The sequence below is a fragment of the Podarcis melisellensis genome (genome assembly GCF_964234715.1).
Source record: "Podarcis melisellensis genome assembly, chromosome: 1".
NCBI classification, from domain to species: domain Eukaryota; kingdom Metazoa; phylum Chordata; class Lepidosauria; order Squamata; family Lacertidae; genus Podarcis; species Podarcis melisellensis.
In genome coordinates this window covers 10,506,923-10,525,651 of record NC_138528.1, presented here as the reverse complement: position 1 = coordinate 10,525,651, position 18,729 = coordinate 10,506,923, and the positions used below count along the sequence as shown (strand labels likewise).

The 18,729-nt window shown below is 44.5% G+C and overlaps 1 protein-coding gene across 1 annotated transcript in view; it reads left to right on the top strand.

Moving 5' to 3' along the window:
* The first annotated feature begins 1,206 nt into the window (after positions 1 to 1,206).
* The window catches only part of ESR2 (estrogen receptor 2), a 59,810-nt gene continuing 42,287 nt past the window's right edge, over positions 1,207 to 18,729 (top strand). The window contains exon 1 of the mRNA XM_081912229.1: positions 1,207 to 1,548. The gene's annotated coding sequence lies outside the window, so the exon portion shown is untranslated. The remainder of the gene's footprint in view (positions 1,549 to 18,729) is intronic.

Sequence of the window (18,729 nt, the reverse complement as noted above, 5' to 3'; positions counted from 1 at the left end):
TGCCAAGGAGGTGCATTTTTGCAAGCACTTTCCCCCAAGATAATTCACTTTTGTAGGATACTTTCCACCAACGTGTGCATTTTTATGTACGTTACCCCCTAGCAAACATGTTTTTGTCTACATTACCATGGCTGGAGATACTGCACTGCAAAATTCAGAGAGGTGCAAATTTCAAAAGAGAGATGTCGTTCAGGCCGCACATTGCTCCAGGATGTGCGAATTAAATAAGGCCGCCTTCAAATGTGATCTGAACTGTGTTTCTTTCCCATCCTTACCATCCAGTCTCGTAGTGAGGGTCTGGTTGCAATGAATATCTAGAATGGCCTCTGCCACTCAAGCACATCCAGCGACATTTATCACATCGAGGGGCAGTTATGGGTGAGGGTGAAAGTTCGGAAGCAGCCCGCTGTTGTTATGTTCATGCATTCATGTGCAATCCCGTGCATGCCTGCTCAGAAGTAAGTCCCACTGGGTTTAAGGAGACTTAAGGTAAAGGGACCCCTGACCATTAGGTCCAGTCGTGACCGACTCTGGGGTTGCGGAGCTCATCTCGCTTTATTGGCCAAGGGAGCCGGCGTACAGCTTCCGGGTCGTGTGGCCAGCAGGACTAAGCCGCTTCTGACAAACCAGAGCAGCACACGGAAACGCCGTTTACCTTCCCACGGGAGCGGTACCTATTTATCTATTTGCACTTTGATGTGCTTTTGAACTGCTAGGTTGACAGGAGCAGGGACCGAGCGACGGGAGCTCACCCCGTCACGGGGATTCGAACCGCTGACCTTCTGATCAGCAAGTCCTAGTCTCTGTGGTTTAACCCACAGCGCCACCCGTGTCTTATTCCAAGGTTAATGCAGCCTGCGTGTGGAATCAAGACGCAACTGGCTCTCCTTTTACCAGATTTAACCAAATGGAAGACTTCTATTGCATTCTGTCAGGGCACAGTCGCAAACTTACTAAATAAATAAATAAATTCCCTCCCCAACTCCCCCTCTCCTGAGGAATAGAAGGGAGAGAGTTTTTACCAGCAGCACACCCTTAAAAAATAAATAAATACAATACACAGGGACCTGTCCCTGGTTAAGGACACTTGGAAAGCGTGATTCAAATGTTTCCTTTGGTAATTAGGTCTGTGTTGTCAGATAATAGATTATCCTCGTGGTGTCTACAAGGATAGACTAGTTTGGAACGAGCACAGACAAGGCTGGGCACTAGAGCAGGCAGTGACTAAGAAGCTTCTGAAATTTGTCATGTCAGGGAAGGAGGAGGGGAACTTCAACTAAGCTGTTGCTTTTGCTGGGGAAAGAAAACACCGGGCGTCTGCATGTGTGCGTGTGTGCGCGCTCACTAGCTGACAAGATACCGCTCCGTAGCAGCTGGTATTTGAGCTCACGGAGGCTCAGCGGTGTGCTGCCGGAGCCGGTCTTGGATACAGCTGTTGCTCTGGTGAGGCAAAAGGAAGCAAAAAAAGGAAACTCGGAAATGCCGGCTCAGGTTTAATGCGTTCCCAGTAATTGCAGAGTCAAGAACGATCCATTCAAAAGCACTCAGGTAGGTGCTTGTATTGAGCTGTGTGAATTTTAATACATATAGAGAGAGATTGTCTATGAGTGAATGAGAGAGAGAGAGAGAGAGAGAGAGAGAGAGAGAGAGAGAGAGAGAGAGAGAGAGAATATAAATGATTGCTAGGTAATGGATCATGGAAAGGGGTAAGGGAGAGCAATAAATGATGCTATTGTTGATTTGATTGATAATAAGAGGACAGTTAGATTTAGAAAGCTCAAAATGGCCTTTCTCAGGACCATTTCAGAATTATCCCTTTCAGATTTTTTATCTCCTAAAGTTGTCTAGAAAAAATTGCAAAAGTTTGTTACTTAAGTCATTTGTGATTTGCTTCCGTGTATATGTGTATGTGTGTGTGCGTGCGTGTCTGTTTAAATGACATTTGAAGACGAAAGACTGAGGATAGCACAAGTGTTCAAAAACTCACTTGAATACTTTAACCAAAATGATGAGGAAACTGGATATGAATGACTTAGAAGCCAAATAATTTATTTTTTCATATGCTTGGAGCTTCCTGTTTCACTGGAGTTTATTTGGGCAAAAAGAACTCAAATCCATTATAAAGATGTGGAGCAGTGGTTTTTGGCTTGAGCCCAGTCTGAGCAGTGGGGGAAATTAAATATGTAATCCTATATACAAATAACTCAGGAGTACTCCTCATTGAGTTCAATGGAAATTACTTCTGAGTCAGAAGGCATAGGATCACCATTGGGATGAGTTTTTTTCAGCCTTTGCGTCTATGCTTCACACTTTTTTAAAGGAATGTTATGAAAGGGGTTAATGCAATGGCATTCCCAAATAATTAATTTCATCAATTCCTCATCCATTCTACTAATGCCTCATTAATTCCTAATTCCACCGTATGGAAGTAGCAGTAGACTGTAAACTGGACTCTTATCTGCTGGGTAGAAAAATACCTTCCAGATCTGAGGGAAAATCACACACTGGGCACAATTTGCTCACCGTAAAATGCCTCCAAGTCCCATTGTTGTCAGTAGGAAACTTAAGCTGTTGCTTAACTCACTTCCATTGAAACCAATGGGACTCCAAATCGTTTAGCTCTGGCTGGATCTTGCCCAGTGTGTATGCTTCCTAAAACAGAGAGGCACAGAGTTGAGGGTCATATCCTTGAAGCCCTCACATCCCTGTTAAGAAAGTTGAAGGGGGGGCTTGTTGTGGCTACTCTGTACATGCTCAGAACAAGCCTCCTTTTAACTGTATCACATGGTTCCTCTGAGCGTCCTCCTTGCACTGGAAACCTGTCTCCAAGGCATAGTCTTCTATGCAACCAATACACATCTTCTGTGGCTGTTTCTTGGAGTTGTAGCCCACTCTGTGCCACAGTGATGTCAGGACAGGTGATGGTTCCCTCTTACGCCACGCCAGGGGCTTTGTGCAATTGCCAGCGATGCCTCGAAAGGTTGTGTCTTTGCAGCCTGAAGTGGGGCATTGAAAGGTGAGGGTTCGAATCCTGCCCTCTTAGGGCTTGGCTTCATTACCGTTTTTCATAGCCTTTCCATGAGGTGGGGGGAGGGTCACAGCTCAGAGGTAAAGCCCATGCGCTGTCTGCTGCAGATCTCTGGTTCAATCCCACACATCTTTACCCAAGTCCCTGGGAAGCCATATCCAACCAAAGGTTGCAGCAATATACCGAGTTAGCACAACCAATGGTTTGGCGCAGACAAAGGTGGCTTCATGTGCACTGCAACCTTGAACCTCACAATTTCCCGCTTGTTTAAAGCAGGTAGAGGGATTTATCCAGGTAAAAACCCCCCTCCCCCACAAAATGGACACCATCTGTACTCATTTGTTCCTCCCTGACAAAGGCTACTCAGACGATTTCTCAGTCCACTTCTTTGGAGAAGCCCAGTGTGGCAAAAGGTCGAGATGCAATTTCTATGCGACGCAGAGCATTTCTATGTGACACAGAGATATAGAGATTGCAGGATTAAACCTCAAGGTAGCGTTTTGGGCTGCCTGATCACATCAGTTCAAAGGGTCCGTGGTTCCGGATCCATGCAGCGCAGCCTATGTTTATTATATAATTTTGCAGCCGTCTCTTTTATTTTTAATACTCCGCTGAATCACAATGTGTGTGTGCTCACATTTTTGGAATGCCAATGATAAAAATGGCAAAGAGTTGGGCAGAGATCCAGTCCCTGGGGAAAAAAAGAAGAAGTTTGGATGAGCCTGAGAAATTGTGTCTCCTTGGAATATGCAGAAATGCAGGGACCCTATTCTGGTTTGCAAGACAACCTGAGCAATGATATGCAGCTACCTAATGGCAAACCAGCTTGTTGGGACCCCTTCCTGCTTGCAGCCGTCTCGATCCGAGGAGAACAAAGCAAAAACCAGACAAGCTAGCAGCGCAGGGAGATCAGAAACCTAGGTGGGCTTTCACAGCATGTATCTATGCATTATTTGTTTATTTATTCAAAACATTTCCATGCCGCCCCGAAAGTCAAAATTCCTGGGGCGTTTTGACATGACAATACAAATAGCAAGATAAAAACAAGGAAAGGCAAGTGCCAAAATAACGAGGAAGAGCCGTAGCTAAGTGGGAAACACCTGCCTTGGATGCAAACGGCTCCTGGTTCTATCCCATCTCCACTTACAGCTGCCTGAGTCATTGGAGAGCTGCTGCCTGTCCGTGTTGACAGTACTGAGTCGGATGGACCAATGGTGTGGTTCAGTACGAGGCTGCTTCCTGTGATCTTAATAAATCACCTCAGGTGGGAAATGGCTTAAAGAGGTTTTTTTTTAAATAATATTTTGAAAAAGAATTTATCTCCAGTGCCTTTTGGAAGGATCAGATTTCAGACACCACAGGGTCTTCTTTTATCCCAAGAAGACAGTATAATTCTTTTATCCTCCAGAGGCTGCTATTTTATCCACATGTATCTTTAATTTTTTTAAATGTACCAAATTTTCTTAATGTTCTGTTGAAAGCCACCCAGAGTGGCTAGGGAAACCCAGCCAAATGGGCGGGGTAGAAATAATAATAATAATAATAATAATAATAATAATAATAATAATAATAATAATAATAATACCTGGGAGGGAGTTAAGCTCCATGACAAACATGGACTTATTCCTGAGTAGGCACACAAACACAAATGCACAGTTAAGGATTGCAATTAGTAAGTTTTTGAGACCTCGTGTCAATATTTTGCTCTTTCTTTTTTCAGAAAAGGAAAGAGATGCTAGACTTGGCTCTAGATGCAGAGTAGACTATGGACTGGCACATGCTAAAATCCGCCAGCCTCTTCAAAGTAGATTACAAGGACTCTTACCTCTCATTAGTTCTTGGCCATCAGTTAAACACACAAACGCACACACCACCAGCAACAAAAACAAACAAACAAACCCTGCTATACATTTTGAACTGATTTGAATTTCAAATTTGAGCTTAACGCTTGAAACAGGAATTGGTTGGATGCTCATCAAATCTGCAGATGGCACCAAATTGGGAGGGGTACCTAATGCTGCAGAAGACAGAATCAGAATTCAGTATGACCTTAACAGAAAACTGGGTGCAAGCTAACAAAATGAATTTCAATAGGGACAAATGTCAGGTTCTGTACTTAGGCAGGAAGAACCAGATGCACAAATATAGGATGGGGGGCACCTGGCTTACTAGCAGTACATGTGAAAAGGATCTAGGGGTCTTGGAGAACCATAAGCTTAACATGAGTCAACCGTGTGATGCAGCAGCAAAAGAAGCTAACGCTGTTCCAGACTGCATTAACAGAAGTCTAGTGTCTGATCAAGAGAGGTAATAGTACTGCTCTATTCTGCCTTGATCAGAACACACCTGAAATACTGTGTCTAGTTCTGGGTGCTTCAGTTTAAGAAGGATATGTTGACAAGCTGGAATGTGTGCAGAGGAGGGCAACCAAAATGATCAAGGGTCTGGAAACCAAGCCTGATGAGGAACGGTTGTGGGAATTGGGTATGATTAGCCTGGAAAAGAAGAGACTGAGAGGAGATATGGTTGCCATCTTTAAATATCTAAACGGCTGTCGCACAGAAGGTGAAGCTAGCTTGTACCTGAATTAGTGCATTTAAGTTACAAGAAAAGAGATTCCGACTAAACATCAGGAAGAGCTTTCCGGCGGTCAGAACTGTTTGGCATGAAAGAGGATATTGTAATGAAACTGTTTGTAATGAAAGAGGATATTGATATTACAAATATGAAATTGAGAACTGCTAAATATGTGTTATGATGAAATTCAGATTGGAAGGTGTCAAGGAAGTCTTCTAGCAATGTAAATATACCAGGGAATAATAAGAAGAAGAAATTCTTATTTTATCTTTTGTGGTTTTATTGTTGTTAAGTTATTATGTTGTGTTAAATGTAATTTCCCCCCTATGTTTATGTTTGTGTATTATAAGAGAAAACCAATAATATTTTTTTTGGGGGGGGGATGATCAAGGGTCTGGAAACCAAGGCTGATGAGGGATGGTTGAGGGAATTGGGTATGTTTATCCTGGAAAAGAGGAGACTGAGAGGAGATATGGTAGCCATCTTCAAATATCTTAAGGGCTGTCACATGGAAGATGGAGCAAGTTTGTTTTCCCCTGCTCTGGCAGCTTTGACCCAAACTAGTGGATTTAAGTCACAAGAAAGGAGATTCAGGCTGCACATTCAGAAGACTTTTCTGGTGGTAAGAGCTGTTCAGCAGTGGACCAGATTCCCAAGGGAGGTGGTGGACTCTCCTTCCTTGGAGGTTTTCAAGCAGAGGTTGGATGCCCATCTGTCATGGATGCTTTAAGCTGAGATTCCTGCATTGCAGGGGGTTGGACTAGATGACGCCTGGGGTCTCTTCCAGCTCTAAGATTCTATGAAGGTAAAATTATACATGATGCTTCAAAGATTTGTGTCCCTTCAATGTTGGAGTGGGGTGGGGTGGGGTGGGTGTTTGAGGCAGCATTGGATTTGAATGAAGCTCCATATCCCTGCTCAGTCACAAATCTCCCACTATGGCCGTGGGCAAGTCTGAACTTAGAATCATAGAATCATAGAGTTGGAAGAGACCACAAGGGCCATCGAGTCCAACCCCCTGCCAAGCAGGAAACACCATCAGAGCACTCCTGACATATGGTTGTCAAGCCTCTGCTTAAAGACCTCCAAAGAAGGAGACTCCACCACACTCCTTGGCAGCAAATTCCACTGTCGAACAGCTCTTACTGTCAGGAAGTTCTTCCTAATGTTTAGGTGGAATCTTCTTTCTTGTAGAGCTCTTGCCAGGGTTCTGTTTTGCTGCTTTAAGCCAAGCAGGGAGCTATTGCATTGCCGGTGGCGTGCAGTGAATTTTTTTCGCAGGGGAATAGTTAAGGCCAGAGGTGCCTTAACTATTGGAGGGGGGAGTGATGTTGTGTGCGTAACACCACACATGTGAGCCTATGGCAGAAGCTTCCTGAGCTTTGGGATGGATGCACCAGGCCTCTTATAGGATGCTGCGTCATACAGTCACGGAGTGAATGGGATCTCAATGAGATTTCTGAACCTGGCAGGATTTGCATTTACAGTGGTACCTCGGGTTACATACGCTTCAGGTTACAGAGTCCGCTAACCCAGAAATAGTACCTCAGGTTAAGAACTTTGCTTCAGGATGAGAACAGATATTGCAAGTTGGCAGCGGGAGGCCCCATTAGCTAAAGTGGTACCTCAGGTTAAGAACAGTTTCAGGTTAAGAACGGACCTCCAGAACGAATTAAGTTCTTAGCCTGAGGTACCACTGTATCTCTTTTGGACAGAAATGCCAAGTCTTCTTTTCCTCTACCAGGTTTTCCCCCCATTTGGGTTCCTGTCAAGATTTTGAACACTTGGCCACCTATTTTCGATAAATTTTGTTTTCTTATTAAAAGACCTTAGTGCTCATCACCCAGAATGTAAACAGCATTCTAGACCAGGGTTTCCCCAAACAATAATTTTAAAAATGCAATATTACAAGCAGTTACAAACAGGCTTCTCGGTTGTGGCTCTGTTCTTGTTTGCATGGCAGCACAGAGTTCACTGTTGGAGGGAGTGATATCAGGGGACAGCTGCCCCACGGAGCTCTCCAAAGTATTGATTCTTACTGCGTTCCTGAAAGTGACTCTCTGTTCTCAGAGAGCCTAATCCCAAAGCTTTCTGCTGTTCACTCCTGACTCTCTCCCCTCCAGATCTAGGGGTTTTAGTGAACCATAAGCTTAACATGAGTCAACTGTGTGATGCGGCAGCAAAAGAAGCTAACACTGTTCCAGGCTGCATCAACAGAAGTCTAGTGTCTGATCAAGAGAGGTAATAGTACTGCTCTGTTCTTCCTTGGTCAGAACACACCTGAAAACTGTGTCTAGTTCTGGGTGCTTCAGTTTAAGAAGGATATGTTGACAAGCTGGAACGTGGGCAGAGGAGGGCAACCAAAATGATCAAGGGCCTATAATTGGAAGTAAAGATAAGAAGTTTGTAATGAAAGAGGATATTGACGTTACAAATATGAAACTGGGAACTGCTAAATATGTGTTATGATGAAATTCAGATTGGAAGGTGTCGAGGAAGTCTTCTAGCAATGTAAATATACCAGGGAATAATAATAAGAAGAAAAATCTTCTTTTATCTTTTGCATTTTTATTGTTGTTAAGTTTTTATGTTGTGTTAAATGTAATGTTTTTTTCTGTGTTTATGTTTGTGTATTATAAGAGAAAACCAATAAAAAAATTGTTTTTTTGGGGGTGGAAATGATCAAGGGTCTGGAAACCAAGACTGATTAGGGATGGTTGAGGGAATTGGGTATGTTTATCCTGGAAAAGAGGAGACTGAGAGGAGATATGGTAGCCATCTTCAAATATCTTAAGGGCTGTCACATGGAAGATGGAGCAAGTTTGTTTTCCCCTGCTCTGGCAGCTTTGACCCGAACTAGTGGATTTAAGTCACAAGAAAGGACATTCTGGCTACACATCCGGAAGACTTTTCTGGTGGTAAGAGCTGTTCGGCAGTGGAACAGATTCCCAAGGGAGGTGGTGGACTCTCCTTCCTTGGAGGTTTTCAAGCAGAGGTTGGATGCCCATCTGTCATGGATGCTTTAAGCTGAGATTCCTGCATTGCAGGGGGTTGGACTAAATGACCCTCAGGGTCCCTTCCAACTCTACAATTCTACGATTCCTTTTCATAATAATAATAATAATTTATTTGTACCCCATCCATCTGGCTGGGTTTCCCCAACCACTCTGTGCGGCTTCCATCAAAGACCAAAAAAACACTAAAATGTCACACATTAAAAACTTCTCTGAACAGGGCTGCCTTCAGATGTCTTCTGAATGTCAGGTAGTTGTTTATCTCTTTGACATCTGATGGGAGGGCGTTCCACAGGGCGGTGCCACTACCGAGAAGGCCCTCTGCCTGGTTCCCTGTAACTTGGCTTCTCTCAGCGAGGGAACTGCCAGAAGGCCCTCGGCGCTGGACCTCAGCGTCTGGGCAGAACGATGGGGGTGGAGACACTCCTTCAGGTATACTGGACCGAGGCCGTTTAGGGCTTTAAAGGTCAACAACAACACTTTGAACTGTGCTCATAAATAGGCAGGTTTTCCGAGGAAGCACTAGAGCTTCAAAATCAACTTCAATTGCACCACCTGACCCTGCTGGCATGCTATTGAATCCCATCTGTACATAGTGGCAGTCTGGACTTCACCTAATGGCAAGAAGAAAGACCAGATATAAAAATAGCAGGCACTTTGGCCTAATGTGCACATAATGGTAGAAGCCAGACTTTCTAGCTTATTGCGATATATTGTGAAAGACAGGTATGCTGGTATGTGCTGCCTGATCATTCTCTCGTTGCTCCTTCCCCAGAGGAAGTGGAATAAACAAACCAGAAAACTATGGTTTCCTGTTACGGCTGAAACAGGCCATGGCTTGTTGCTCCCTATTGCTAGCCAACCTTAAGCCATAGTTGTTGTTGGCTAGGGAATGTGAAGCCACTTAGCCTTCAAAAGAAAAGGCACACCTGGTGTTTTTTAAATTGAACCCCATGTAATACATAGTCCTTCAGATGTTGCTGGACTTCAACTCCCATCAACTCCCTACCAGTATGGCCAATGGTCAAGGAGGATGGGAGTTATAGTCCAACAACATCTGGAGGGCCACAAATTCCAAATCCCTGTATTAAACAAGAAATACATGAGAACTTGGGATGCAGGTGGTGATGTGGGTTAAACCACAGAGCCCAGGACTTGCCGATCAGAAGGTCGACGGTTCAAATCCCCGCCACAGGGTGAGCTCCCGTTGCTCGGTCCCTGCTCCTGCCAACCTAGCAGTTCGAAAGCACGTCAAAGTGCAAGTAGATAAATAGGTACCGCTCCAGAGGGAAGGTAAACGGTGTTTCCATGTGCTGCTCTGGTTCGCCACTCAGCAGGCTGAGATCATCTGAGCTTCACCAAGCTTGCTGCATTGTCCTGGGATAGCTCAGTCAGCAGAGCACGAGACTCTTAATCTCAGGGTCAGGAGTTCGAGTTCCACATTGGGCAAAGGATTCCTGCCTTGCAGGGGGTTGGACTAGATGGCCCTCGGGGTCCCTTCCAGCTCTTAACAATTCTATGATTCTATGTGCCTTCCATCCAGTCTAAGTCGGATATCTCCTCCTATGACCCATCTTTAAAAAAAGAAGAAGTCAGAAATAGTATTTTAATTTATCTTCCATAGTGGAGCACTCCTAAAAGTCTAGCCACTTTGTGGCTTCAGCATCAAAAAAGTTTTGCTCCCCCCGCCAGCACCATCTTAACTTTGCTTAAAATCCAGCCTGATTAAGAGTTCTGGGGGCTTCAGAAGCTTCCTCTCTGTTCTCTGACATTGCAGTTGGTCCTAATAAAAATATTGTGGATTGTGGGTCCCCCTGCACCTTGGAATATAAGAGATGAGTGGGGGGGGGGAGGGAAAAGGAGAAGAAATTATAAAGCATTTCTGATTAAAGGAGACTGTGGGAGCAAATATCAGTAGCAGGAAATATTTTGTCTCCTGATGCTTAGAAGCAGCTTATCGTGGCTGATATCTTCCTGCTGGCAAGGTCTCAGGCTGAGAATGCCGGCCTTGAAACCTCCAAAGCTTTGAAGATTTCCTAGCTACCCAGCATCTATGGGACATTACTGCAGCTCCTGAGAAAGGCCAATATTACAACCGATTGAAATAAACCCGTGCATAAAGATGTGCTGAAACGAATGGCTAAATTTGTTCTTAAGCAGGTAACACCGGCCCCACAAAAACAACAACAACAATAAAACTGGTAATGTCGCGCATGGATTCCTTTATATTGACACAACTCTTGGGTTTAAAGTTGTGCAAATATGACTCACAGGCTGGATTTAATAGATTTGTCTCTTTGGAAGGAATTGGAGCCCAAAATTTGGACATCAAATATATGATAAGGATATACTTGCGCAGAAAACTGTTGGGTGTGGTTCAAATAAGCACACAGTGCAGGTCGCAGTGACCATCGGTGTTTGCAGAAGCAAGAGGCCAATGTCTAAAACCAATTTCTCTGCAACACGGGCCAAGTTTTGAATTTTTTACCTGCATATTCCTTTTTTAATCAGTTTAACAGACTAGGCCTTGAAAATTTACCATCTACTGTAATTAAGCAATGTCAGTATATTAAGCAACCAGGGGTGGAGGGGTGGGGGCGCAGTCCAGAAAGGCTAATAGGAATTAATTGGCTGGTAAAAATATAACAGTGAGCGTATCATGTGAAGTGATGTTGTATCGTTTTGTGACACGGTTTGGATTCTTGGATTATTGCATGTGGGGTTTGGGTTGGTGTGCTCACTGTCTGTGGTGGATATACAGATCGATTTTTGTTCTTGTATCAAGGGCTTTTGAATCAAGAAGAGATGGAGCAGGCCGAGTTCTGCTCCTTGCAACAACAAAACCTAGGAGATTGCTTTAGTTCCTTTGAGAGCTGAGATGTATTGCTTTGCCTTCAAGAACGAGGCTGGCGATCCTGCCAGTGTGGTGTAGTGGTTAAGAGAGGTAGTCTTGTAATCTGGTGAACTGGGTTCGCGTCTCCGCTCCTCCACATGCAGCTGCTGGGTGACCTTGGGCTAGTCACACTTCTTTGAAGTCTCTCAGCCCTACTCACCTCACAGAGTGTTTGTTGTGGGGGAGGAAGGGAAAGGAGAATGTTAGCCGCTTTGAGACCCCTTCGGGTAGTGATAAAGCGGGATATCAAATCCAAATTCAAACTCTTCTGCCAAGAAGCTGGCTTTCTTGCTTTTGTTGTTGTTTAGTCGTTTAGTCGTGTCCGACACTTCATGACCCCATGGACCAGAGCACGCCAGGCACTCCTGTCTTCCACTGCTTCCCACAGTTTGGTCAAACTCATGCTGGTAGCTTCGAGAACACTGTCCAACCATCTCGTCCTCTGTCGTCCCCTTATCCTTGTGCCCTCCATCTTTCCTAACATCAGGGCTTTTCCAGGGAGTCTTCTCTTCTCATGAGGTGGCCAAAGTCTTGGAGCCACTGGAAAGATCTGTCCTTCCGGTGAGCACTCAAGGCTGATCTCCTTAAGAATGGAGAGGTTTGATCTTCTTGCAGTCCATGGGACTCTCAAGAGTCTCCTCCAGCACCAGAATTCAAAAGCATTCTTTGGCGATCAGCCTTCTTTATGGTCCAGCTCTCACTTCCATACATCACTACTGGGAAAACCATAGCTTTAACTATACGGACCTTTGTTGGCAAGGTGATGTCTCTTCTTTTTAAGATGCTGTCTAGGTTTGTCATTGCTTTTCTCCCAAGAAGCAGGCGTCTTTTGATTTCGTGGCTGCTGTCACCATCTGCAGTGATCATGGAGCCCAAGAAAGTAAAATCTCTCACTTCCTCCATTTCTTCCCCTTCTATTTGCCAGGAGATGATGGGACCAGTGGCCATGATCTTAGTTTTTTTTAATGTTGAGCTTCAGACCATATTTTGCGCCCTCCTCTTTCACCCTCATTAAAAGGTTCTTTAATTCCTCCTCACTTTCTGCCATCAAGGTGGTTGTTATGTACTGAAGTTCTCACCCTGGGCCAGCAGGGGGATACTGTAGATAGTTTAGGTCCACATATGCAAATAAAGGATCGAAAGTGATGTTCAGTGATTGGATAGTTACAGAAAATGGTTACTGTTGTGTTGTACTGGAGCTCTATATAAGCAGGCTGGCTGAACCCTTCAGTTCAGTTCTGTTCTGGCCTGTGAATAAACAAGAGCTGTTTGAAGAATCGCTGTGTCGTCTGATATGTTCACCCACAACTTAACAGCTGTGTCATCTGAATATCTGAGGTTGTTGATATTTCTTCTGGCAATCTTAATTCCGCCTTGGGATTCATCCAGCCCAGCTTTGCTTAGGGAATCAAATAGATGTGAATCATAGAATTGTAGAGCTGGAAGAGGCCATGAACGGGAGTGCCAACTTGGCCCCGTAACTGTGTCTGTCTGGGGCCATGAGTGCCATGCAGCATGCATGTCCCTGACACCGAAATTTGTGGGTGCCCGGCCCCTTCATGGGGAATTTTGTGGGTGCTTGTGCACCCAGGGCCCAAAGGAGTTGGCACCTGAGTCATCTAGTCCAACCCCCTGCAATGCAGGAATCTTTTGCCCAAAGTGGGATTTGAACCCATGACCCCGAGATTAAGAGTCTTGAAAGGGCTACAATTTCACAGACCGGAACTGGGTGTATTCTGCAGATGAATCAGTCCCCAAATGCCTGGGAGAACAAAAAATGCATTTGCCTGGCGCGGAAAAGCTATCCATATTGGTGACAGGTGAGCTTCCCTTAGGAGAGCATTCCACAAGCCAGGGTAAAGGTAAAGGTAAAGGGACCCTTGACCGTTAGGTCCAGTCGTGACCGACTCTGGGGTTGCGGCACTCATCTCACTTTACTGGCCGAGGGAGCCGGTGTACATCTTCTAGGTCATGTGGCCAGCATGACTAAGCCGTTTCTAGCGAACCAGAGCAGCGCACAGAAACACCATTTACCGGAGCGGTACCTATTTATCTACTTGCACTTTGATGTGCTTTCGAACTGCTAGGTTGGCAGGAGCTGGGACCGAACAACGGGAGCTCACCCCGTCGTGGGGATTCAAACCACCAACCTTCTGATCGGCAAGTCCTAGGCTCTGTGGTTTAACCCACAGCACCACCCGCGTCCCTACAAGCCAGGGTAGGGGTGCACGTGAAGTTTTGAAATCTGCCAAAACCTACACTTCCAACATGGGTTGCCATATGTCCAGATTTTCCTGGACATTTCAGCAATTTCTGCACGGACACTGTTAATAATAATAATTTTATTTATACCCCGCCCTCCTCAGCCAAGGCCGGGTTCCAGGAGGCTAACAGCCAATAATAAAAACGAGATAAATGAATACAACTTAAAAACAAGATTAAAATAAAACATTAAAACAATTAAAATGCAGCCTCATCACAGGAGGAGAAAGGAAAAGAAAAAAAGAAAGAGAGGGAGGGAATCAAATTGGCTCCAAGCCAAAGGCCAGGCGGAACAACTCTGTCTTACAGACCCTGCGGAAAGAAATCAGATCCTGCAGGGCCCTGGTCTCTTGAGACAGAGCGTTCCACCAGGCCGGGGCCAGTGTTGAAAAGGCCCTGGCTCTGGTTGAGGCTAATCTGACTTCCTTAGGGTCCGGGACCTCTAGGGTGTTTATGGACCTTAAGGTCCTCCGTGGGGCATACCAGGAGAGGCGGTCCCGTAGGTACGAGGGTCCTAGGCCGTGAAGGGCTTTAAAGGTCAAAACCAGCACCTTAAACCTGACCCTGTACTCTACCGGGAGCCAGTGCAGCTGGAAAAGCACTGGGTGAATATGCTCCCATGGCAGAGACCCCGCGAAAGCCAAATCCTGGTTATGTCTGGGAAATTCCAGACATATGGCAGCCCTAATAAGGCTACCTCTGAAAAGGCCCGTTCTCTGAAAATCCACCCTCTGGACTTCTCTAGGAGTAGGTGCATGGAGGAAGGCCTCCGATGATGATCTCGGGGTGCAGGCAGTCTCACTGTCTGGGTGCAGGATTGTGCCACTGCAGCCTGGAGATGGTATGTGTCTGTGTGCTTAGTTCTATAGGTTGGTGCTGTGCCTTTTTCTGGGGGGGGGGGACGCAGGGGTATGCACACCCCTAAACATTTTGTGAATCTTTGTACTTTTGTCCATTTACAGTGGTACCTCTGGTTGCAGATGAGATCTGTTCCGGAGCTCCAGTCGGATCCCAAGATTTTCGCAACTTGTTCTGCGCATGTGTGCAGTGCAGTAGAGCACTTCTGCGCATGTGTGTGGCGAAACCCAGAAAAATACTTCCGGGTTTGCCACATGTGTATCCTGAAGGATACATAACCAGAGGTGCATGTAAGTAGAAGTACCACTGTACTATGTTTATATGTTTATTTTTCCGGATTTGAACTATAAAACGGTGATTTTCTTGAGTCAAAACGACAGTACCCCTAAACATTTTTTTATAGAAAAAAAGCATTGGGTTTGTGTATTATAAAGTTATAAAGACTCCCTGTGTATAGCAAAGTAGCAGAACAGGAAGAGAGATAAACAAAGCCTCTATTTTGGATGTGCAAGTTATTACATCCTGGTGTTTTTAGCTTTTTGTATGGGAGACATCAAAAAATATGGCATCTCCCCACATGAATGATATGACCTTATTTTGCATATTATGTCATACCCTGCAACATTTCTCTGTTGAAAATAGGGAAATCCCATTCCATAAAGATAATTTTACTATTTAAACCCCACACCTCTTACTGGGTTGCCCCAGCCACTCTGGGCAGCTTCAGACATACATAAAAATATAATATATTTTTATGGACCGGCCTCAGTCCAGTATATCTGAAGGAGCGTCTCCACCCCCATTGTTCTGCCCGGACACTGAGGTCCAGCACCGAGGGCCTTCTGGCGGTTCCCTCACTGCGAGAAGCCAAGTTATAGGGAACCAGGCAGAGGGCCTTCTTGGTAGTGGCACCCGCCCTGTGGAACACCCTCCCACCAGATGTCAAAGAGAAGAACAGCTACCGGACTTTTAGAAAACATCTGAAGGCAGCACTGTTTAGGGAAGCTTTTCATGTTTGGTGCATTACTGTATTTAAATTTTTTGTTGGAAGCTGCCCAGAGTGGGCGGGGTATAAATAAATTATTATTATTATTATTATTATTATTATTATTATTATTATTATTATTAAAACATTAAACATTAAAGAAACGCTCCCCTATACAGGATTGCCTTCAGATGGCTCGGGGGTCGGATAACGCCATATCCTCCAACATTTATCCAATGAAAATAAGGACATCCCAAGGAAAAGCGGGACATTTCAGGATCAAATCAGAAACTGGCTTTTCTCAGGGCCGTCCCTGGAAAATAGGGACTCTTGGAGGGACTGTTATATAGATCTGAGCTAGACTGACCAGGAGTGATCTCTCTTGCTCTCTCTCTCTCTCTCTCTCTCTTTCTTTCTCTCTCTCCAGACAGTGCTCCTGCAGTCTCAGAGCTGCAGACTGCACAGCATATTCTGTGTTTGCTCTTTGGTTTATTAACGCTAATTGAGGCTTCACAAATTTGCATGCTGAAATTATCTTGGCTTCGCTAGGTATTTGTTGAATGGATTTCAATGCAACAATCAGAGGTTTCCTTGAATAGATGTTGTTACAAGGCTCTAGCACCTATGATTGCTATGATTAAAGGAGAGTTAAGAAGAAAAAGAGCTCATTTCTCCCTTCAGTGCTGTTGCAGCTTGTTTGCTTTCTCAAGGCTTTCTGCAGCTGCTTTCTGAGCAGCTATATCTGAAGATGTACAGTGGTAAAAGTAAGCAAGTATCTTCATGTATGGAGTGCCTGCACAAGCTGTTGCTGAAATATTGCCAGTATAAAAGCTTTAAAATAAAGATATAGATGATAGATAGATAGATAGATAGATAGATAGATAGATAGATAGATAGATAGATGATAGATAGATGATAGATAGATAGATAGATAGATAGATGATAGATAGATAGATAGATGATAGATAGATAGATAGATAGATAGATAGATGATAGATAGATAGATAGATAGATAGATAGATAGATAGATAGATAGATGATAGATAGATAGACAGACATAGATAGATGATAGATAGATAGATAGATAGATAGATAGATAGATAGATAGATAGATAGATAGATAGATAGATGATAGATAGATGATAGATAGATAGATAGATAGATAGATAGATAGATAGATGATAGATAGTTTCTGTAAAGGGAAATGATGCTGGATCTCAGGCCTACATAGGGCCCAGCATCATTTCCCATTTCAGAAGCTAAATATTGCCCCGTTGTAGCATTTCAAATAAATAACCATTTATCATTGATAGTTTGGGCATAACAGAAGGAGAACCCAGCTGGATCAAAGCTAATGGCCCATCTAGTCCAGCACCCCTTTCTTACAGTGGATAGCCAGGTACATGTGGGAAGTCTGAAAGGGATGTTTTATTTGATTCCTTTAGACTTTTGAAGCCTTCACATATTGAGTGGGGGGCAGAATCTGTTACCATAAAGCACCAATGCAGCAGCAAGCAAAGGCTATAGCAGCCAAGTCAGCTGCTTGTGGCTGGAAAGCCAAACAGGATGTTTGTGACTGTTGCCATGGGAACAAAGGGGCAGTCCATTCTGTACTGAGCACCGGATGTTAGCTCGGTGTGTGTGTGTCATATGACCCGTACTGGAAGTACATGGGTGGAGTTTATTCTTACTGCTGTTGAGTGCAGACATGTTTCTCTGTACTGATGTAAGAGACAGAAATAAAGCTTGTAAATAGATTTGTCTGCTTCTTTCCCCTCCCTGGGGATACCAAAGGGGAGAGAGAAGAAACGGTGTGTTCTTCTCACACATCTGGGAAGAATCGCTGAGACCTCGCCTGCTTATCTGCCGGGAGTAGCAGCGGGGAGGTCGACAAGGAATATCTGCCGGTGCCTACGTTGTGGCACATTCCTCTGACCCAGGCAGAATTCCAACAGAATCTGCATACGGTGGTCCCTCGGATTACAGACGCTTCAGGTTACAGACTCCACTAACCCAGAAATAATACCTCAGGTTAAGAACTTTACCTCAGGATGTGAACAGAAATCGCATGGTGGCAGCAGCGGGAGGCCCCATTAGCTAAAGTGGTACCTCAGGTTAAGAACAGTTTCAGGTTAAGAACAGACCTCTGGAATGAATTAACTTCTTAACCCGCAGTACCATTGTAGTTTTAAAGTCTTTGATCCAGGGCTGGCCCACTCAGGTGGCAAGGGGAGGAACCTGCCTCAGGCGGCAGGATCCAGAGGGGCAGAAGATGCAGCTTCAAGCAGGGCTGGATTTAGGTTTGATGAGGCCCTAAGCTACTGAAGGTAATGGGGTTCAGCTGTCCTTTGTCAACAACAAATCGCCGCTGTTTTTTGTGTTGAATATATGCTATATGGTAATTTATGGACCTAATAGGCATCTAAAGCCATTTGCACATAATAAATAGGAGCCTACATAACACAAAACACCGTTGCTGTATGTAGGTTTTATTTTAGTTGTTTTTTTATCTTATATTTTGGAAATGTACATCCAGTTTTTTCCCTTTTAAATTTTTTGGGGGCCCCCCAAGAGAGTGGGGCTCTAAGCATAGCTGTCAAGTTACAGATTTGAAAATAAGGAACCAGCAGCCTCGAAAATAAGGGATCAGCAGCCAAAATAAGGGATCAACAATTACTTTGATAAAACACATATTTTGTTGCGTGCAAATGGCTTTAGATACCTATTAGGTCCATAAATTACCATATAGCATATATTCAACACAAAAAACAGCAACAATTTGTTGTTGACAAAGGACAGCTGGACATAGAAAGGGCCCCATTACCTTCAGCAGCTTATTTAAGGGACATCATCAATAAGGGACAGCAGCGGGACGTGGCGTTGGGATAAGGGACTGTCCCGCCAAAAAAGGGATGCTTGACAGCTATGGCTCTAAGCTATAGCTTGTTTAGCTTATACGTTGTTTAGCTTAAATCTGGCAATGCCTCCAAGGAATGTATCACGTGTTGCTGGGACGGCACATTCCTTGAAGGCCGGATATGGCGTCTCCTCGGTTGCACTCCCCAGTGCTTCCTCTACATCAGTCTCTTGGCAAATAGGAGGCACCGCTAAT